This window comes from Bubalus bubalis, chromosome 2 (genome assembly GCF_019923935.1).
Source record: "Bubalus bubalis isolate 160015118507 breed Murrah chromosome 2, NDDB_SH_1, whole genome shotgun sequence".
Classification (NCBI taxonomy): domain Eukaryota; kingdom Metazoa; phylum Chordata; class Mammalia; order Artiodactyla; family Bovidae; genus Bubalus; species Bubalus bubalis.
Window position 1 is genome coordinate 52,944,058 of NC_059158.1, and position 22,824 is coordinate 52,966,881.

Below are 22,824 nucleotides of genomic sequence, written 5' to 3' on the forward strand. Positions count from 1 at the left end.
GATGGGAATAGCAGACCACCTGACCTGCCTCTTGAGAAACCTATATGCAGATCAGGAAACAACAGTTAGAACTGGACATGGAACAACAGATCAATTCCAAATAGGAAAAGGAGTACGTCAAGGCTGTATATTGTCACCCTGCTGATTTAACTTATATGCAGAGCACATCATGAGAAACGCTGGGCTGGAGGAAGCACAAGCTGGAATCAAGATTGATGGGAGAAATATTAATAACCTCAGATATGCAGATGACACCACCCTTATGGCAGAAAGTGAAGAAGAACTAAAGAGCCTCTTGATGAAAGTGAAAGAGGAGAGTGAAAAAGTTGGCTTAAAGCTCAACATTCAGAAAACTAAGATCATGGCATCCAGTCCCATCACTTCATGGGAAATAGATGGGGAAACAGTGTCAGACTTTATTCTTCTGGGCTCCAAAATCACTGCAGATGATGATTGCAGCCATGAAATTAAAAGACGCTTACTCCTTGGAAGGAAAGTTATGACCAACCTAGATAGCATATTCAAAAGCAGAGACATTACTTTGCCAACAAAGGTCCGTCTAGTCAAGGCTATGGTTTTTCCAGTGGTCAGGTGAGAGTTGGACTCTGAAGAAAGCTGAGTGCCAAAGAATTGATGCTTTTGAACTGTGGTGTTGGAGAAGACTCTTCAGAGTCCCTTGGACTGCAAGGAGATGCAACCAGTCCATTCTAAAGGAAATCAGTCCTAGGTGTTCATTGGAAGAACTGATATTCAAGCTGAAACTCCAATACTTTGGCCATCTGAGGCGAAGAGCTGACTCATTTGAAAAGACCCTGATGCTGGGAAAGATTGAGGGCAGGAGGAGAAGGGGACAACAGAGGATGAGACGGTTGGATGGCATCACTGACTCAATGGACATGGGTTTGGGTGGACTTCAGGAGTTTGCAACGGATAGGGAGGCCTGGAGTGCTGTGGTTCATGGGGTCACAAAGAGTCGGACACGAATGAGTGACTGAACTGAACTGAACTAAACTGAACATTCTCATTCATGCTTTCCTTAAGCCTTGTGCAACAATGTATCTTGCCCTAGAACTGGTTTTTCTTTAGGTTGGGAGCTAATAATTACACGCCACAGGATGTCTTTCTTGCTGTTCTTTTCAAGCCTTTATCAATACAGTAGAAAAAGTTTTATGTATACATATATAAATAGTAAGTGAAAGTTACACGGAATTCTCCAGGCAAGAATACTAGAGTGGGTTGCCATTTTCTCCTCCAGGTGATCTTTCTGACACAGGGATCAATCAGCTTCTCCTGAGGCTCCTGCATTGCAGGCAGGCTTTTTACCCCTGAGCCACCAGGGAAGTTATGTATAAATAGTAAGTATAATATAAAATATATATTTTGAAAAACTTATGAATTTTTGCCTAGCCAAACAAATTTATGACATTTTAGTTTCACTTGTTTGACTAGAAAGCTGTTTCTAATTTACATTCAGTCAAAACTTTGATATAGTTCCATTTATTCTGACATCTAGTGTTACTGCTAAAGTCTAGAAAGATTATTTTAGTGATTGAAAAAAAATTTTCAATGAGTCTTGAAAATCCTAATCCAATTCTGAGAATATAAAGATATACTATGTTATTAAAAAGAAAAACAATAGGAAATTAACATATGATACAGTATTATTAACTAAAGTGCAGATATTCAAATTTGTCACAAGTTTGTGCTACGGTCTATTATTTATTTTCACATCTTATTTAACTGCACTAAGCAGCTTCAGCTTCATGCAACAAATTCTGGTAAATTCTCTTCATGTTTATTCTATCACAAGTATTTCCTAATTTTTATTGTTATGGCTTCTTAGATATACCCATCATTTAAAGGTGAACATTTAATTTCCAATTACATAGTTTTTTAAAGTTATATTGTATATTAATTTCTCATTTAAATTTAACTTTCTTCTCTGCAATCACTCTTTGTGATTTTATTGAGGCTTTCAATAGCTAAGTCAAAGATCTCTCTTGGTAAATGTCACATTGTACTTCAAAATATGTGAGCTATTTTCAAATATAGTTTGACATTGATTTCTAACATAATTCCACAGTTAAAAGAGAACAGACTCTGTATGACTCCAATACTTTTAGACCATGAAATTTTCCCACCTTGTTTTATGTCCCTGGATCTATTCCAGTGTCTCCTAGTTAATAGTCTATGGGAACTTGAGTAGAATTTATATCCTATTGTTGTGTGAAAACTGTATAAATCTTAATTATGTTGAATTGGCTCAGGGTGTTTTTCAGGTCTACCATATCCTTCTGCTTCTCTGTATAATCATTCTATTAACTTTTGAATGTTTGACATTGAAACTCAAACTAAAAATCTTAATTTATCTACTTTAAAAATAATTTTAATATGTAATGGAACTATATGTAACTTTGCTATGTGTTTTCCAAGTCTCCTGTAAATGTGTAAAATCATAAATTTTGTAATTTAAAAAATATAACTATGATACAAGTATATAATTTACAGCACAGGGGATATAACCAATATTTTAGAATAACTTTATATCAGTATAATCTACCAAAATATTGAATCACTATGTTGTACACCTGGACTAAATATAGTATAAATCAATTATAATAAATAAAAGAAAGAAAAACATTATTAATAACAATAAATGACATTTGCTGGAAAAAAAGGAAAGAAATGGGTGTTATCAAAACATCATTTTCTGCCTTAAATATGTATAATACTTGTCTATTTGTTAATTATACTTTAATAAAGTTAAAAAAAGAACTGAAAGAAAAAGCATGTGAGTGGTTAAACAAATGATATTATCATGAGACATTTATACTCACAAGCCATTGAAACATGCAACAACTTGATGAATGCACTTTCACAGAGATAAGCTATTCACAAAAGGTTACATATCATATGATTCTGTGTGTGAAACATTATTGAAATGACAAAACTATAGAAATGGGAACAGCTTAGCTGTTTCCCCCCGGTTAAGTGTGGGGTGGGGTGGATGGAATGTAAGTGTTGAAAAAGGGCAACGCGATGGTCCTTTGGTGATGGGACGCCCTATATCTTGGCATCCTGGAAGCCAGTTGTGCTATAGTTTTGCATGAGGTTTGCCACTGGAGGAAACTTTGTAAAGGGTTCAGGGCATCTCACTACTATTTCTTACAATTGCATGTATATATACAATTGCCTCAAAATAAAAAATTGAATCTCCCCGTCTTCCCAGAGTCATTCAGCCACTGCCCAGTTCCTCTCCTGTTCTATATAGCACAACTTCTCAAGACTATATTCATTTCTCCTTTATTGAACCCACTTCACCCAAGCTTATGTCCCCCAGTTTGATGAAAAACAACCTTGCCAAGGTCACTGGTAAACTCTCAACTCTGTCCCTCTCTGGGGTTCTCAGCATCCTACTGTGCAAGCACCCTTCCTTCTGGTCCCACGATTCCCTGGCCCTCTGGTTCTTCTTCTCATTCTCCTTTGCTGACTCCCTCCCCTCTTCCCAGCCTTTGTCTTGAGCCCTCCCTCCCTAGATTTCAGTCTCAGGGCTTTAGACACAGGCCACTCTGAAGATGTTTATCTCCCATTCCAACCTTCCCTGAGCTCAGGCTCCCACCACAGCTTCCTCTGCGTCCCTGCTCATCACTGCCCGGTGGCTCTGTTCTTGCTCGGCTCACTTTCTCAGGGTGACTGAGGGCTCTGCTCACCCAGAGGTCCCTCTCTTTCTCTTATGTTCCTCATCCTGTTCCTCTAAACATATCCCAAATCCTCCTGCTTGCACCTCTCACACATGTGACTGGAAAACCCCAGCCCACAGCATGTCCACTGGGAACACTCGCCAGCATCCCTGCCCCTGGCTGAACTTCCACTGAACCCAAAGCCTCAGTCTGGTCTCATCCCACTGAACCCCATGCAACTGATCTACTGAAAGATGTCTAGTGCTCACCCTGAGAACTCCACAGAAGAGGGCCTGGTCAAAATATGAGGGTAAGCTTGGGCTGGGACAGACACCTGCAGTGAGCAGGAGAGGTGCCATCCCTAGCACCCTGACCATCTGGAGCAGGAACCCCCCAGTCCGTCAGATTTCCACACCAAAATAACCAAGTTGCCACCAATTTAGGAAAAAAAAAAAAAATGATGGTCATGGCTGACATTTCAGACCCAGTGGAACGTCACAGTCACACCTGTCCTTAAATACATCCATCTATGCTATCTGTTCTGCCCTCTGGCTCTGACTCCTCCCAACTAGCCTAGTTGCGGTGCCCAGAGGATGTGCCCAGAGGCTGATGGGAGGGACCCGTCAGTTGACAACACTGGGTACAAGGGCGGCCAGGGGACAGTGCCCAGGGGGAGATGACTGGGCATGCCCTGCTGGGAGGGCAGTGGGTTCTACCCCTGTGTCTTTCCTGACCTGATCCAGCAGCTGTTGTTCACTGTTCCAGGCCTGAGGGGAAGCTCAACGATGGAGGCATTAAGAAAGGAGGATCACTAAGTGGGATTTATCCCAGGGATGCAAGGATTATTCAATATATGCAAATCAATCATTGTGATACAGCATATCAACAAACTGAAAGATATAAACCATATGATCATCTCTACAGAGGCAGAAAAAGTTTTCAACAAATTAAACACTCATTTATAACAAAAACTCTCCAGAAAGTAGGCATAGAAGAAAACTACCTCAATATAATAAAGGCCATATACAACAAACCCACAGAAAACATTATTCTCAATGGTGAAGAACTGAAAGCATTTCCTCTAAGATGAGGGACAAGAAAATGGTGCCCACTCTCACCACTGTTATTCAACATAGTTTGGAAAAAATCAGAAAGAGAATTAAGGAAACAATCCCATTTGCCATTGCAACAAAAAGAATAAAATACCCAGGGATAAACCTACCTAAAGATGCAAAAGACCTATATGCAGAAAACTATAAGACACTGATGAAAGAAATCAAAGATGACACAAACAGATGGAGAGATATTCCATGTTCTTGGATTGGAAGAATCAATATTGGAAAAGTGACTACACTGCCCAAAGCAATCTACGGATTCAATGCAATCCCTATCAAACTACCTGCCTCCTGAGAAACCTGTAGGCAGGTCAAGAAGCAACAGTTAGAACCAGATATGGAACAAAAGACTGGTTCAAAATTGGGAAAGGAATATGTCAAGGTTGCATATTGTCACCCTGCTTATTTGTTTATATGCTGAGTACATCATGTGAAATGCCAGGCTGAATGAAGCACAAGCTGGAATCAAGGTTTCCAGGAAAAATTCAATCATCTCAGATATGCAGATGATACTACCCAAATTGCAGAAAGCAAAGAGGAACTAAAGAGCCTCTTGATGAAGATGAAAGAGAAAAAAAAGCTGGCTAAAACTCAACATCAAAAAACTAAGATCACAGCATCCAGTCCCATCACTTCATGGCAAATTAGTTCAGTTCAGTTCGGTCGCTCAATCATGTCTGACTCTTTGCGACCCCATGGACCGCAGCACGCCAAGCCTCCCTGTCCATCACCAACTCCCGGAGTTTACTCAAACTCATGTCCATTGAGTCGGCGATGCCATCCAACCATCTCATCCTCTGTTGTCCCCTCTCCTCCTGCCTTCAATCTTTCCCACCATCAGGGTCTTTTCAAATGAATCAGCTCTTCTCATCACGTGGCCAAAGTATTGGAGTTTCAGCTTCAACAACAGTCCTTCCAATGAATATTCAGGACTGATTTCCTTTAGGAAATCATGGCAAATAGATGGGGGAAAAAATGGAAACTGTAACAGACTTTATTTTCTTGGGCTCCAAAAGCACTGCAGATGGTGACTGCAGCCATGAAATTAAAAGACACCTGCTCCTTGGAAGAAAAGCTATGGCAAAACTAGATAGCATTTTAAAAAGCAGAGACATCACTTTGCCAACAAAAGTCCTTGTAGTCAAAGCTATGATTTTTTCCAGTAGTCATTTTGTATGGATGTGAGAGTTGGACCATAAAAAAGGCTGAACACCAAAGGATTGATGCTTTTGACCTGTGGCACTGGAGAAGACTCTTGAGAGTCCCATGGACTGCAAGGAGATCAAACCAGTCAACACTAAAAGAAATCAACCTTGAATATTCATCAGAAGGACTGATGCTGAAACTGAAACTCCAATACTTTGGCCACCTGATGTGAAGAGCTGACTCACTGGAAAAGACCCTGATGCTGGGAAAGATTGAGGTCAGTAAGAGAAGGGGATGACAGAAAGTGAGATGCTTGGATGGCATCCCCGATTCAATGGACATGAGTTTGAGCAAACTCTGGGAGATTGTGAAGGACAGGGAAGCCTGGTATGCTGCAGTCTAAGGGGTTGCAATGAGTCTGATACAACTGAATGAGTGAATGACAACAATCAAACTACTGATGGTATTTTTCACAGCACTAGAACAAAAAATTTCACAATTTGTATGGAAACACAGAGATCACAAATAGCCAAAGTAATCTTGAAAAAGAAGATAGGAGTTGGAGGAATCAACTTTCCTGACTTCAAACTATACTACAAAACTACAGTCAGTAAGACAGTATGGTATTGGCACAAAAACAGAAATATAGATCAACGGAACAAGACAGAAAGTCCAGAGATAAACCCATGCATCTATGGGCACCTTATCTTTACAGAGGAGGCAAGAAAATACAATGGAGAAAAGACAGCCTCTTCAATAAGTGGTGCTGGGACAAAATGGACAGCTACATGTAAAAGAACAAAGCTAGAACACTTTCTAACACCACACACAAAAATAAACTCAAAATGGATTAAAGATTTAAATGTAAGGCCAGAAGCTATAAAAAAGCTCTTAGAGACACGTGTACCCAATGTTCATCGCAGCACTGTTTATAATAGCCAGGACATGGAAGCAACCTAGATGTCCATCAGCAGATGAATGGATAAGAAAGCTATGGTACATATACACAATGGAGTATTACTCAGCCATTAAAAAGAATACATTTGAATCAGTTCTAATGAGGGGGATGAAACTGGAGCCTATTATACAGAGTGAAGTAAGCCAGAAAGAAAAACACCAATACAGTATACTAACGCATATATATGGAATTTAGAAAGATGGTAACAATAACCCTGTGTATGAGACAGCAAAAGAGACACTGATGTATAGAACAGTCTTATGGACTCTATGGGAGAGGGAGAGGGTGGGAAGATTTGGGAGAATGGCATTGAAACATGTATAATATCATGTATGAAACGAGTTGCCAGTCCAGGTTCGATGCATGATACTGGATGCTTGGGGCTGGTGCACTGGGACAACCCAGAGGGATGGTATGGGGAGGGAGGAGGGAGGAGGGTTCAGGATGGGGAACACATGCATACCTGTGGCGGATTCATTTTGATATTTGGCAAAACTAATACAATTATGTAAAATTTAAAAATAAAATAAAATTTTAAAAAAAAAGCTCTTAGAGAAAAACACAGGTGATATTCTCTTTGACATACATCACAGCAAGATCCTCTTTGACCCACTTCCTAGAGTAATGGAAATAAAAACAAAAGTAAACAGATGGGACTTAATTAACCTTAAAAGCTTTTGCACAGCAAAAGAAACACTAAACAAGATTAAAAGACAACCCTCAGAATGGGAGAAAACAACTGCAAACAAACAGTTCATGCAGCTCAATAGCAGAAAAACAAGCAAACCAATCAAAAAATGGATGAAAGACCCAAACAGACATTTCTCCAAAGAAGACATACACATGGCCAACACACACATGATGCTCAGCATCATTCATCATTAGAGAAATGCAAACCAAAACTACAACGAGGTATCACCTCACACCAGTCAGAATGGCCATCATTAAAAAATCTATCTATAAACAATAAATACTGGAAAGAATGTGGAGAAAAGGGAACCCTCTTGCACTGTTGGTGGGAATGTAAGTTGATACAGCCACTATGGAGAACAGTATAGAGATTCTTTAAAAAAAACTGGGAATAGAACTATCATATGACCCAAATGCCACCACTAGGTACTTACCCTGAGAAAGCCATAATTGAAAGAGACACATGTACCCCAATGTTCGTTGCAGCACTTTTTACAATAGATAGGAAATAGAAGCAACCTAGATGTCCCTTGACAGATTAATGGATACGGTAGCTGTGGTACATATATAAAATGGAATGTTACTCAGCTACAAAAAAGAAAAGAATGCATTTGAGTCAGTCCTAATGAGGTGGATGAACCTAGTCTATTATATAGAGTGAAGTAAGTCAGAAAGAGGAAGAAAAATATTGTATGTTACTGCATTCATATGGAATCTAGACAAAAGGGTACTGATGAACCTATCTGCAGGGGAACAGTGGAAATGCAAACATAGAGAACAGACTTGTGGACACAGTGGGGGAAGGAGAGGGAGGGACAAATTCAAAGAGCAGCACGGAAGCATATACTTTGCATGCTAAGTTACTTCGGTCATGTCCGACTCTGTGCGACTGTATGGACAGTAGCCTGCCAGGCTCCTCTGCTCGTAGGATTCTCCAGGCAAGGATACTGGAGTGGGTTGCCATGCCCTCCTCCAGGAGATCTTTCTGACTCAGGGATTGAACCCGTGTCTCTTATGTCTCCTGCATGGGCAGGCAGATTCTTTACCACTAGCACCACTTACCACATATAAAATAGATTGCAAGTGGGGGCTGTGTAACACAAGGACCTCAACCCAGTGCTCTGTGACAAACTAGAGGGGTGGGATAGGGTGGGAAATAGGAGAGGGTTTAAGGAGGGAGGGGACATTTATACCTGCGGCTGATTCATGTTAATGTATGGCAGAGGCCAACACGATATTGTAAAGCAATTACCCTCCAATTAAAAAATAAAGGGGGAAAAAGAATCAAAAAGAAAAAAGAAAAGGGGATTAAGAGAGTGTGTTCTCTATGCTCCAGCTGGGGCCGGATACCCACAGCCCTTCCGTGATGGCCGTGAGAGCCGAATTTGGCTAGGATTTTCTGGGCGTGATAGAATTTCTTTGCATTCTAGGTTTGGTGCCAATGAGCCAGCAGAGACATAGGGACAGGAAGTGGAACTCAGAGTGGCAAGTCCTAGGAACCTGCCCTGAGTGGCCTTCAGCCCAGCAAGACTACACCTAAACAGGCACCTCCTTGGTACACTGTGCATGCTGTGGTGCTGTTATACTTGTCTTTGGGATGTGGTCCCCTCTTCTGCACAGACAGGCCAATTGAATAAAGTGAATGACTTAATACAATGCTTCTGCTGCTGCTAAGTCGCTTCAGTCACGTCCAACTCTGTGCAACCCCATAGATGGCAGCCCTCCAGGCTCCCCCATCCCTGGGATTCTCCAGGCAAGAATACTGGAGTGGGTTGCCATTTCCTTCTCCAATGCATGAAAGTAAAAAGAGAAAGTGAAGTCGCTCAGTCGTGTCTGACTCTTCATGACCCCATGGACTGCAGCCTACCAGGCTCCTCTGTCCATGGGATTTTCCAGGCAAGAGTACTGGAGTGGGGTGCCATTGCCTTCTCTTAGCCTGGTGCTTTTACAGTAGTGCATAAACCAGCAGTAGCAATACACATCATGTGGAAAACAGTTTCTTTGTAAATTTTAAGAACACTTTTCTCCATATTCTTTCATCATTTGACATAATGCAATAATGAAAACAGACAACAGACTATAAGCACATTGCTACTGCTATTGCTAAGTCACTTCAGTCATGTCCAACTCTGTGCGACCCCATAGACGGCAGCCCACCAGGCTCCCCCATCCCTGGGATTCTCCAGGCAAAAACACCAGAGTGGGTTGCCATTTCCTTTTCCAGGGCATGAAAGTGAAAACTGAAAGTGAAGTCGCTCAGTCGTGTCTGACCCAGCGACCCCATGGACTGCAGCCCACCGGGCTCCTCCATCCATGGGATTTTCCAGGCAAGAGTACTGGAGTGGGATGCCATTGCCTTCTCCAAAAGCACATTAGCTGCTGCGAAAACTGTATTATTAAACAGAAATCACTCCACAGGCAATTCCTTCCTCCTATGGACAATGTCTAAGTCCTAAGAACACACCCAGTTATATAATGTCCCTCTCCACAAAACCATTCAGGACCAAAGTTTCCTTCTTGATGTAGAACTGTCCAGGTAGCTACATCCCTGTGGGTGTGACTGGGTCTTCTGCATTTGGTGCAGTCTTTCTAGGTGATGAAGCCCAGAGAAAGTGCAGGCATTGACTCTGGGATTGTAGAGGCCACCAGGAATTGGCCCACCCAGTACGCAGAGACAGGCCTTTCCCAGTGACGGCAGTGTGGGTGCCTTTTCCCTTATCCCACTCCAGGCCAGGACTGAGACTGTGAAGTCTGATCCTTAATCCCTTCAGATGGCTCATGCAATGAATGAACTGGGTTAAAAGCCCCCTTTTATGTTCTCTTGTATCTTTAGTTATTTTTGGCTACACTGGGTATTTGTGGCTGTGCATGGGCTTTCTCTAGTTGTAGGGAGAGGAGGCTATTCTCTAGTCACGGTGTGAGGGCTTCTCACTGAGGTGGCTTCTGCTGCTGTGGAGCAAAGGCTCTAGAGCACAGGCTCAGTAGGTGTGGCGCAGCGGCTGAGCTGCCCTGAGACACGTGGGATCTTCCCAGAGGAGGGATCAAACCATTGTCCCCTGAGTTGCAAGGTGGATTCTTAACCACTGGCCCACCAGGAAAGCCCTCTGTTCTCTTTGTAAAGTTGGGACGAAGAATATTGCCTACTGTATCAGTAAACAAAGGACACTGTGACAGTGAAGCCAGCAGCCCCTGCAGCCACCGCCAACTGCACCCTGAGGAGGTTCAGGGTGGAGGAAGCAGGTGGGATGCAGGCCCTGGAGAGCTGAGGTGCATATCAAAGGAGTGATTTCAGTGGGCCCAGACGCTAGCATCTTCTCCTACAGAGAAAAGCACTAAATTCCTTGGGATGTCTGGTTCTTTTCAATTAACAGTTATCTTTTGATGTTCCGACTACCTGGTTTCTGCAGCAAAAATTCCTATATATCTTGGCTACTCTCTTACATCTTCAAAGCAATCCCTCAGAGATATCTGAAAGGCTGTCTTCTGGGGCGTGAGTCCTCAGAAAACTCCCTGAATAAAATATAATTTTCAACTTTTAGTTCAGACAAAAGAGCTGTCTTCCTCTGAGCCTTGAGAAGAACTTGGTGTGCATGTGTCAAGCTGCTTCAGTGGTGTCAGACTCTGCGACCCCATGGACTGTGACCTGCCAGCCTCCTCTGTCCATGGGTTTCTCCAGGCAGGAATACTGGAGTGGATTGCCATGCCCTCCTCCAGAGGATCTTCCTGATCCAAGGATCAAACCCAAGTCTCTTTTGTCTCCTACCTTGGCAGGCGGGTTCTTTACCACTAGTGCCACCTGGGAAGCCCCAGGTGAGGAAGAACTTGGAGGTCCCACTCTGTGCTCAGGCCTCTCTCTCTCTCCCCACATAGTAGGAGACAGAGCTCTCCCTCCCCAAAAAGAGACTTGTGCTGCAGTTGAGTCCTGCTACTCCCCTTGCCAAGTGCAATTCCTTATACTTGGGGTCTCAGGTGCCCAGCATGGGGGCATCCTGCCCAGGCGAGCAGTTCCCTGAACAGTAGGCAAGCACCTCCACATATCCCGCAGTACAGCACAACTGAAAGCACAAAACTGTAAAATCCAACCAGCAAGTGAGGTTCTCACTCATGGACATGTGATTCACCAGTCCCCTTCTGCAGCCCAGACCACTGTGTTCCAGCTGCCTTCTTATCTACCCCAGTGTCTCCAAGGTGCCCAAACACCTCTGCAGAAGCCCCAAAACCTGTTCCTTCCCCTGGGGCCCTGTGACCATTCAGGTACACACAACCAGGAGCACCTCTGATGACTCCCTCTGACTCTGCAGACCCCTCACCTAAGCAGAGCCTCCCTGACCTGACTGCAGTCACCTCTCAGCTGGCAGGACTCTGCAGTGGCTTTCTAGAACCTCCTAGCTGCTCCCCACCATCTAATCACGGCGATCTTTCCAACATGCTCATGATGCCCTGGACTCAGGCTTAAAACCTTCCTCAGGCATTGAGGCACCCAGATCTGTAGCAGCAGCTAGAGTCTCCCCCTACCCCATGATTCCTGATGATCTCAGATCTCACTAACCCCAAGAGTGTCATGGCTTCTCAGAGAACAAGAATGGTATCAGCATTTGCTTTTCATCAGTGCCATAAATATTTAGGGACTTTTTACAGTTTGGCTCAGATGGTAAAGAATCTGCATGCAATGCGGGAGACCTGGGTTCAACCCCTGAGTTGAGAGGATACCCTGGAGGAGGGCATGGCAACCCACTCCAGTATTCTTGCCTGGAGAATCCCCACGAACAGAGGAGCCTGGTGGCTACAGTCCATAGGATCACAAAGCGACTAAACACAGAGTTACAGTTTACCTAGCGCTCTCGTCTGACTAGTGTTTACGTGGGTTAAGTCAGCGGTGAGAGCAGATGTCATCCCACAGTTCAGGCAGAACATTTCCTACGTATCCCCACGGCCCTCCTGGGCTGGGGATGCCCTTTGTCTTGGGAACTTGCCTCCCAATGAGCCATTATATCCAGAAAATAACTTGTGGTGTCAAGCCCGAGTGCTCATACCAGCTATTCAGTCTTAGACTTTGCACATTTTCCCTGAGAGGAATTTTCCTTGCTCCTAAAAGCAACATTTTAGCACAGGCTTATTAAAACCCCACCTGCTCCCTAGAACAGGTTAGCTCCTCATCTCCTCTCTCCCAACTAACCTGAGATTTAATCCTTAATAGCAATTATGTGAGAGGGCTTCCCTGATGGCTCAGATGGTAAAGAATCTGCCTGCAATCTGGGAAACCTGGGTTCAACCCCTGATTTAAGAAGATCCCCTGGAGGAGGGCATGGCAAACCACTCCAGTATTCTTGCCTGGAGAATCCCCATGGACAGACAGCCTGGCGGCTACAGTCCATGGGTTCACATGGAATCGGACACATCTGAGCGACTAAGCACAGCACAGCACAAGTATCCCTAGACGTTTTCAATCTCCCAGGCCCTCCAAGCCCAGGCAGGCCTTGCCCCAGGGGCCTGGACAGCAGACCTCATGCTCACCCCGGAGCTCACCTCATGCACACCTCGGGGATGGCATTTCCTAGATGATTTAGGTTACAGGGGACTGCCTTGTAAACACAAAGATATAGAAGCCGCCCACCCTGCTCACAGCCTCCTGTTGGCTCTTCCTCAAAATCACTGCAGGTTGTAGAGTTATCACATTCCTTAAATCAATGCTCAAACATTTTCCTTGGGTAGCATCACAGGTAGCCAGGCCAGTGTGGTATTGAGCTCCAGATACCTACCCTGTCAAACCCAAGCACATCCACACCCAGGGATGCCTGTGCTTGACATCCGTTCTTTGGAAAGAGTGGGCAACCTTAAATTCATTTACTCCACTGTGTGTGGTCAAAGTGCAGAGAAGCAGCTCTGAGGGATTTAATGTTTTCACCCTGGCGCATTCCATTCCACAAAAACGCCTGACTAGTGTTCACGTGGATTAAGTCATTCCTCAGTTCAGGCAGAACATTTGCTGCCTGAACTGTTCCAAATTCTCCTCCTCAGTATCCCCACGGCCCTCCCGGGCTGGGGACGCCCTTTGTCTTGGGAACTTGCCTCCCAATGAGCCATTATATCCAGAAAATAACTTGTTGTGGTGTCAAGCCCGAGGGCTCACACCAGCTATTCAGTCTTAGACTTTGCAAATTTCCCCTGAGAGGAATTTTCCTTGCTCCTAAAAGCAACAATTCAGCACAGGCTTATTAAAACCCCGCCTGCTCCCTCGAACAGGTTAGTTCCTCATCTCCTCTCTCCCAACTAACCTGAAGACTTGATCTTCTCCCAGGAGCAAGTTTACAGTTGAAGATGAGAGCGCTGAATGACGATGGAGGTAGTCCTGGGAGGCAGGCGAGCTCCCAACTGCTCCACCGTCCTCCTGCCGGCCTGGCCACACCCACAGACGTCACGACGGGCATCCCCTCCGCCCCCAACCACTCCACCCCCTCGCTGCTCCCACCCCTGCTGCCTTACCCTAGCAGCTGCAAGAGACAGTCAAAAAATGAAGACAATATGTAAAATAGATAGCCATTGAGAATTTGCTGTATGACTCACGGAACTCAAACGCAGGCTGTGTAACAAACCTGGAGGGGTGGGATGGAGTGGGAGGTGAGAGGGAGGTTCAAGAGGGTGCGGACATAATGAATACCTATGACTGATTCAAGCTGATGTTTGGCAGAAACCAACACAATTCTGTAAAGCAATTATCCTTAGATTAAAAAAATAAATTTAAAAAAAAATTTTTTTAATAAAAAAGAAATGAAGAAAAGATGCTCCTGGTCAGAGACCAGAGCTCACTCTCTTTTTTAATTGGAGTATAGCTGCTTTACAATGTTTCGTTAGTTCCTGCTGTACAGCAAAATGAATCCGCTATATATGTATATATCCTATCTTTGGGGGATTTCCTTCCTATTTAGGTCACCAAAGAGCACTGAGTAGATTTCCCTGTGCTGTACAGCAGGTTCTCATTAGTTATCTATTTTATACATTATATATATATTTCTCAACCCCAAGCTCCCAATTCATCCTACCCACCCACTCACTTCCCCCTTGGTATCCAGATGTTTGTTCTCTACATCTTTGTCTCTATTTCTGCTTTGCAGATCATCTTTATCATACAATATTTGATTTTTCTCTTTCTGCTTACTTCATTCAGTATGACAGTCTCAAGTAATATTTCACTGTATATTTCTACCACATCTTCTTTATCCATTCCTCTATTAATGGACATTCCATGTCCTGGCTATTGTAAATAGTGCTGTGATGAACATTGGGGTACAGGTATCTTTTTGAATTATGCTTTTCTCTGGGTATATGCCCAGTAGTGAGATTGCTGAGTCATATGGTAGTTCCCTTTTTAGTTTTTTAAGGAAACTCCATACTGTTCTCCATTGTGGCTGTACCAATTTACATTCCCACCAACAGTGTATGAGGGTTCCATTTCTTCAAACCCTCTCCAGCATTTATTCTTTGTAAATTTTATATAATGATGGCCATTCTGACTAGTATGAAGTGATACCTCATTGTAGTTTTGATTTGCATTTCTCTAATGAGTGATGTTGAGCATTTTTTTATGTACTTGTTGGCCATCTCTCTGTTTGTATTTCTGTATTTCTTCTTTGGAGAAATGTCTGTTTAGGTCTTCCACCCATTTTTTGACTGGGTTGTTTGTTTTTCTGATGAGCTGCATGGACTGTTTGTATATTTTGCAGTTTAATTCTTTGTCAATTGCTTTGTTTGCAAATATTTCTCCCATTCTGACAGTTGTCTTTTTGCTTTATGGCCTTTTTCCTTTGCTGTGCAAACGGTTTTAAGCTTAATTAGGTCCCATTTGTTTCTTTTGTTTTTATTTTCATTACTCTAGGATGTAGGTCAAAAAAGATCTTGCTGAAATTTATGTGAAAGAGTGTTCTGCCTATGGTTTCCTCTAAGAGTTTTGAAAATACAAAGCACTTCACGAATTTACATGTCATCCTTGCTCAGGGGCCATGCTAATCTTCTCTGCACGGTTCCAATTTTGGTATGTGCCAAAATGAGTGCCAGGGGCAGAGCCCTCTCTGAACACTAGGTGCAGCCAGCGCTTACTGTGCCCCATGCAGCTCTGCTTGATAGAAGGTAGCCAAGTACTGATACTTGTAACAGTTTTTTCCCTATGAACAAGAATTGGGAAAATGTGAAATTAGTAAATATTCTGCCTACTTTTTTCTGTTCTGCTCTTTAAGAGTTCTCTACTACAGCTGATAAACCTGATCAGCATTCATCTTATTTCCTTATGCTTTCCCACCTCCAGCCTAGGGCTGTGAAGCTTACACTTGTGGAAAGCACTGTATCATACAACACACACACTCACAAACAACACACAGACACCCACATACAGATGCACACCTGGACACACACGGACACATAAACACATAAGGAAATAACAAACGGACACACCGAGACAGGTAAACTATTCACAGAGACACAAACATACACACACACATCACAGACATTACACACACAAAGATGCAGAAGCACACACAAAAATATAAACAGGCACACAGAGAGACACATAAATAACTACACGCACCCCAACACACAGACATATGTATAGGCACACACACACACAGACAGACACACAGGCTTGCTGTGGACTAGGAAGCCCCACTGGGGCTTTAATCTACTGGGCACTGCAGGAAGTCCAAAGCTCTTGGCTCAGCTACAGTGTAAGAGGCAGAACTCAAAAAGTTATCCTTATGAGAGTTTCCTCTCCAAGCCTCTCGGAGAGAACCATGAAGCCCAGTTACACTAGGTGTTCGAAGGTACACACTTATAATACGTATGCTGTAGAATCGATGCTTTTGAACTGTGGTGTTGAAGAAGAGTCCCTTGGACTGCAAGGAGATCCAACCAGTCCATCCTAAAGGAGATCAGTCCTGGGTGTTCATTGGAAGAACTGAGGTTGAAGCTGAAACTCCAATGCTTTGGCCACCTGATGCGAAGAGCTGACTAGTTTGAAAAGACTCTGATGCTGGGAAAGATTGAGGGCAGGAGAAGGGGACGACAGAGGATGAGGTGGTTGGATGGCATCACTGACTCAATGGACATGGGTTTGAGTAAACTCTGGGAGTTGGTGATGGACAGGGAGGCCTGGCGTGCTGCAGTCCATGGGGTTGCAAAGAGTCAGACACGACTGAGTCACTGAACCAAACTGAACTGTACAAAGCAGGGTGTGGTGGGGGCTGCCCAGGAGCAAGGACCAAGAATGCAGGGTCGCCAGGCCTCCCAGAGCACAGTGGGCACTGCCACAGAGCAGTTCCAGTGCTGGCACACCAGCTAGAGCCCCCAGCCTCCCCAAGAGAAGGCCGAGTGCCACATTAGTAGTTGTCTCTATTCAGACTCCCACTCGCAGCCAGTGTGGACACAGCAACAACCCTATTCACGTGGAGTGGAGGCCACCTTGGCCAAGTCTTCCTCTAGAACTTTGAGAACTCTGTTACATGGGAAAGTGGTAAGGGGGCCCCAGAGCATGAATGTGTAGGCATCTGGGGAAGACAGAAGGCTCCAGGCTGCCCTGCCCTTACTGAATGGCCTCCATACAGTGGGAGGCTGACTGAACGTGACCAGAGAAGGGTCACAACACACCAGCAGGGCAATCATGGCTACCACATGGCTCTCCATGCTTCATGCCCATGTCCCCAGCATCTACGTGCTGACCCCAAGCCTGCCTAGTCTATGTCTCTTGAGTAGCTGCTAAACATTTGTAGTGAAATCACCCCTATTCCTGCTCCAAGGGGTGAACTTGCATGGCCTAAATTATGGAAGAAATCTCACCCTTGCAAAGAATTGGCAAACCCACATGGTAGTGAAGGCACCTCAGAGCAGGGGAGTCGCCAAGGCCATGTACCATGCTGGACCAAACCATGAGCTATTTCGGATCCTAATTTATTGCCAGCCCTCCCTCTTGGTTGCTGAAACCAGGTCCAGATGGGGGTTCCCTTCTTGGCATCTGGGAACAAGAATTGGATACAGAAGCATCACTAGAAACCTGTAGTGTAATTCATATGGCCCTGCTTTCCCGTGAATGGGGACTGGATTTCTTCAGCCAGAGTGGTTGGGGACAGTTGAGGAAATACATGGTGATTTTACCAAGATATCACCATAAAGTCACACTTTTCTTGGATGGCTCAGGAAATTCCAAAATAGGAGGTCTCTAAGTTTTCTCAGCAAAGAGCAGCATCATTGGAATCTGACACAAAGGCCAACAGTGTGTATTTTGAAGTACATGGTACTGTGTACCCTGGAACAATATGAGTTTGAACTGTGTAGGTCCATTTACACATGGATTTTCAGCTGTGCATCCCTAGCTCCCATGTTGATCAAGGGCCAAACATACTTGAATGTACATGCAAATTTCAGCATTTCTGCAATAAAATCCTTTTGCTTATATTATATACAGTGGTGGGTTTTTGTGAATGTGTGTTTATGCATATTTTATGTGTTTGTGGGTGATGCTGTGAAGATGCCCCTGACCTCAGATCCTCAATTGACAGGTATCACTCAGAGTGATCCACTGCCCTGCCCTCCAGCCACATCTTCAGTGGAAACCTGCCTGTGGCTTCCCTTTATGAACTCCACCCCCCTCCAGGGTCCCTGTGACCACTGGCTCTTCAGGCTTCTGTGGACCCCAGCCTTTGTCTGCTCTGACCACAAAGCCCCTGTGTTCTTCTCACCCACTGGTGCCCACAGATGGTCAGATCAGCCAAACCTGCGTACTGATCCTTTATAGGTATGGGAAAGGAAGGGATACTGGGGCAGATGGCCAGAGCAGTTTCCTTCTACCTCTTGGCCCACCTCAAAAAGTAGAAAAATCAAACACAAACTCAGACATGTCTTTATCTATTGCTGTAACAAACCACCCCAAGTTTGGTAACAAAAATAGTGACCATCTATCATGCTCCCAGATTCTTTTGGTCAGAATGGAATTTAAAAAGGGACCGTGGAAATAGCTCATCTATATACCAAGACAGTCAGGGTGATACAAAGGTGGGAAGTAACTTGAGTCTGGAGGCTGGAAGCGTCTGGAGGTGCACTAACTTACCTCTGGTGTGGGCCTACTGCCATTGCCACGTGGCCTGTTCCTTAATGCTTGGACTGCCTCATAGCATGGTGGCTGGGACCCAAGAGTCAGGAAACGGAAGCCAGGTCCATGAGGCCTGACCCAAGATAGGCAGGTGCCACTTCTGCCATATTCCATTTAGCAAGCAGTCACAGAGGCCAGGTTCAGGGGAAGGACACAGCTCCCAGCTCTTGATGGAAGAAATGTCAAAACCATTATAGCCAAGTTTTAAATTGCATAAATGGCTCTCTCGCCAAGGATAGCCTAACTGAACAATGAAGGCTTAATGCAAGCAATAGGAGGAATTCTGTACTAAATTCTGCAGTTTAAAGGCATTTAGTAGAGAGGAGACAAAATGGCAGAATAGAAGGACATGAATTCATCCCTTCTTACAGAAACCAACATCTACTAACATATCTACGAAATCACAACTAACTACTGAATAACCACTGACAAAAAACACAAACAGATGGAAAGACAGACCACGTTCTTGGATTGCAAGAATCAACAGTGTGACATTGACTGTACTACAACAGGCAATCTACAGATTCAGTGTGATTGCTATCAACTTACCAGTGGAATTTTTCACAGAACTAGAACAAAAAATTTCTTAATTTGTATAGAAACACAAAAGACCCCAAACAGACTAAGCAATCTTGAGAGAGAAATATAGAGCTGGAGGAATCAGGCTCCTGACTTCAGGTTATATTACAAAGCTACAGTCATCAAAACAGAAATATAGATTAATGGCACAGGATAGAAAGACCAGAAATAAAAACACATATCTACAACAAATGAGGCAGGGTTACAGTGGAGAAAAGACAGTATCTTCCATAAATGGTGCTGGGAAAGCTGGACAGATATATGTAAATGGATGAAATTAGAACACTCCCTAACACCATACACAAAAATAAACTCAAAATGGATTAAAGACCTAAGTGTAAGACCAGATACTATAAAACTCTTAGAGTAAAATAAAGGCAGAACACTCTTTGACATAAATCACAGCAATACCTTTTTCAATCTGTCTCCTAGAGTAATGGAAATGAAAGCAAAATAAATAAATGGGATCAAATTAAACGTAACATCTTTTGCTCACTAAAGGAACCCATAAACAAAATGCAGTCAATCCACAGAATGGAAGAAAATATTTGCAAATGATGTGACCAACAAGGGATTAATCTCTAAAATATACAAACAGCTCATAGAGCTATTTGCTCAATATAAAAAAGAAAATTGACTTAATCAAAAACATGGGTAGATGACCTAAATAGACATTTCTCCAAAGGAAGACATACAGATGGCCAAAAATTACATGAAATGATGCTCAATATTGCTAATTATTCAAGAAATGCAGATTATAACTACAATAAAATATCGCCTCACACCAGTCAGAACGGCCATCATCAAGAAAATCCACAAACAATAAATGCTAGAGAGGGTGTGGAGAGAAGTTAACCCACTTGCACTGCTGGTGGGAATGCAGATTGATATAGCCACTATGGACAACAGTATGGAGGTTCTGTAAGAAATTAAAAATAGAGCTACCATGTGACCTTGCAATCCTACTACTGGGCATATAGCCAGAGAATAACATGGTTTGAAAGGATATATGCACCCTGATGTTCATTGCAGTATTGTTTACAATAGAGAAGACATGAAAAGCACCTAAATGTCCATCGACAGATGAACAGATAAAGGAGATACATACAAACAAGGAATTTTCAGTTCAGTCGCTCAGTCGTGTCCGACTCTTTGTGACCCCATGAACTGCAGTACACCAGGCCTCCCTGTCCATCACCAACTCCCAGAGTCCACCCAAACCCATGTCCATTGTGTCAGTGATGCCATCCAACCATCTCATCCTCTGTTGTCCCCTTCTCTGGACGTCGCCTTCACTCTTTCCCAGCATCAGGGTCTTTTCAAATGAGTCACCTCTCCGCATCGGGTGGCCAAAGTATTGGCGTTTCAGCTTCAACATCAGTCCCTCCAATGAACACTCAGGACTGATCTCCTTTAGGATGGACTGGTTGGATCTCCTTGCAGTCCAAGGGACTCTAAAGAGTCTTCTCCAACACTACAGTGAAAAAGCATCAATGCTTCGGCATTGAGATTTCTTGATAGTCCAACTTTCACATCCATACATGACCACTGGAAAAACCATAGCTTTGACTACACAGACCTTTGTTGGAAAAGTAATGTCTCTGCTTTTTAATATGCAGTCTAGGTTGGTCATAACTTTCCTTCCAAGGAGAAAGCATCTTTTAATTTCATGGCTGCAATCACCATCTGCAGTGATTTTTGAGCCCAAAAAAAAATAAAGTCAGCCACTGTTTCCACTTTTTCCCCATCTATCTGCCATGAAGTGATGGGACCAGATGCCATGATCATTGTTTTCTGAATGTTGAGCTTTAAGCAAACGTTTTCACTCTCCACTTTCACTTTCATCAAAAGGCTCTTTAATTCTTCTTCACTTTCTGCCATAAGGGTGGTGTCATCTGCCTATCTGAGGTGATTGATATTTCTCCCGGCAATCTTGATTCCAGTTTGTGCTTCCTCCAGCCCAGTGTTTCTCATGATGTACTCTGCATATAAGTTAAATAAGCAGGGTGACAATATACAGCCTTGACGTACTCCTTTTCCTATTTGGAACCAGTCTGTTGTTCCATGTCCAGTTCTAACTGTTGCTTCCTGACCTGCATACAGGTTTCTCAATAAACAGGTCAGGTGGTTGGCTATTCCCACCTCTTTCAGAATTTTCCACAGTTTATTGTGATCCACACAGTCAAAGTCTCTGGTATAGTCAATAAAGCAGAAATAGATGTTTTTCTGGAACTCTCTTGCTTTTTCCATGATCCAGCAGATGCTGGCAGTTTGATCTCTGGTTCCTCTGCCTTTCCTAAAACCAGCTTGAACATCGGGAATTTCACGGTTTACGTATTGCTGAAGCCTGGCTTGGAGAATTTTGGAATAGTGGCATATTAGTCATTAAAAAGAAACAATGCCATTTGCAGTAACATGGATGGATCTGGAGATCATCACACTAAGTGAATTAAGTCAGATAGAGAAAGACAAATATTATATGATATCACATATGCAAAATCTTTAAAAATGACACAAACAAACTTATTTACAAAATAGAATCAGACTCAAAGACTTAAGAGAACAAACCTATAGTTAGCGGGGGTGAGGAATAGATGGATTGACATGTACACACTGCTGTATATTAATACATATATATGAAATATAGAAAAACTGGTACTGATGAACCTATTTGCAGGGCAGGAATAGAGATGCAGACATAGAAAAGGGACTTGTGGCCATGGCAGTGGGGAGAGGGTGGGACGAACTGACAGTAGCATTGAAACATATACATTACCATGTGTAACCCATGGTGTTTGTGTAAATGTACTTTGAATTTTTGAATAAGCGCCAGGAAACACAATTGCTGAATGGAATGGTAAGAGTATATTTAGTCATGGACAGGGAAGCCTGGCATGTTGCAGTCCATGGGTCACAAGAGCTGACTCACTGGAAAAGATCCTCATGCTAGGAAAAGACTGAACGTAAAAGGAGAAGGGGATGGCAGAGGATGAGATGGTTAGATCATGGTCTCAATGGACATGAATTTGAGCAAACTCTGGGAGATAGACGAGGGCAGAGGTGCTTGGCATGGTGCAGTCCATGGGGTTGCAAAGAACTGGAAACGACTTAGCGACTGAACAACAACAGGATTTTTAGGGCAGTGACACTATTCTGTGTGACACTAAAGTGATGAAACACTTCATTATATATTTGTCCAAACCGTTAGAATGTACCACCACCAGGAGTAAGCCTTCATGTGAACTGTGGATGTTGAGTGACAGTGAGGAGTTGATGTAGGTTTATCAATTGTAACAAATGTGCCACTCTGTTGCAGAGGTTGATAGTGGGAATGCTATGCATGTGCAGGCACAAGGGGCATGTGTGAATTCTCTATACTTTCTGCTCCATTTTGCTATGAATCTGAGACTGTTTTAACAGTCTTTTTTTTTTTTTTTTTAATGTAATGAGCTAGAAGAAAACTCATCGTGCAGACTTCCTCAGAAGAGTCTCATTTGCATATAAGGGGAAAAAAACTTGGAAAAG

The 22,824-nt window shown here is 43.4% G+C and overlaps 1 protein-coding gene and 1 non-coding gene across 5 annotated transcripts in view; both read right to left on the reverse strand.

Moving 5' to 3' along the window:
* The window catches only part of OCA2 (OCA2 melanosomal transmembrane protein), a 317,417-nt gene extending 303,402 nt beyond the window's left edge, over positions 1-14,015 (reverse strand). For all 4 annotated transcript variants that reach the window (XM_044932081.1, XM_044932080.1, XM_025272557.2 and 1 more), the window contains exon 1: positions 13,865-14,015. The gene's annotated coding sequence lies outside the window, so the exon portion shown is untranslated. The remainder of the gene's footprint in view (positions 1-13,864) is intronic.
* Positions 14,016-15,536: 1,521 nt separating this feature from the next.
* On the reverse strand, positions 15,537-15,645 carry LOC112583036. The gene has a single exon (XR_003107400.1). It is a non-coding gene; the product is annotated as a U6 spliceosomal RNA (small nuclear RNA).
* Between the last annotated feature and the right edge of the window lie 7,179 nt (positions 15,646-22,824).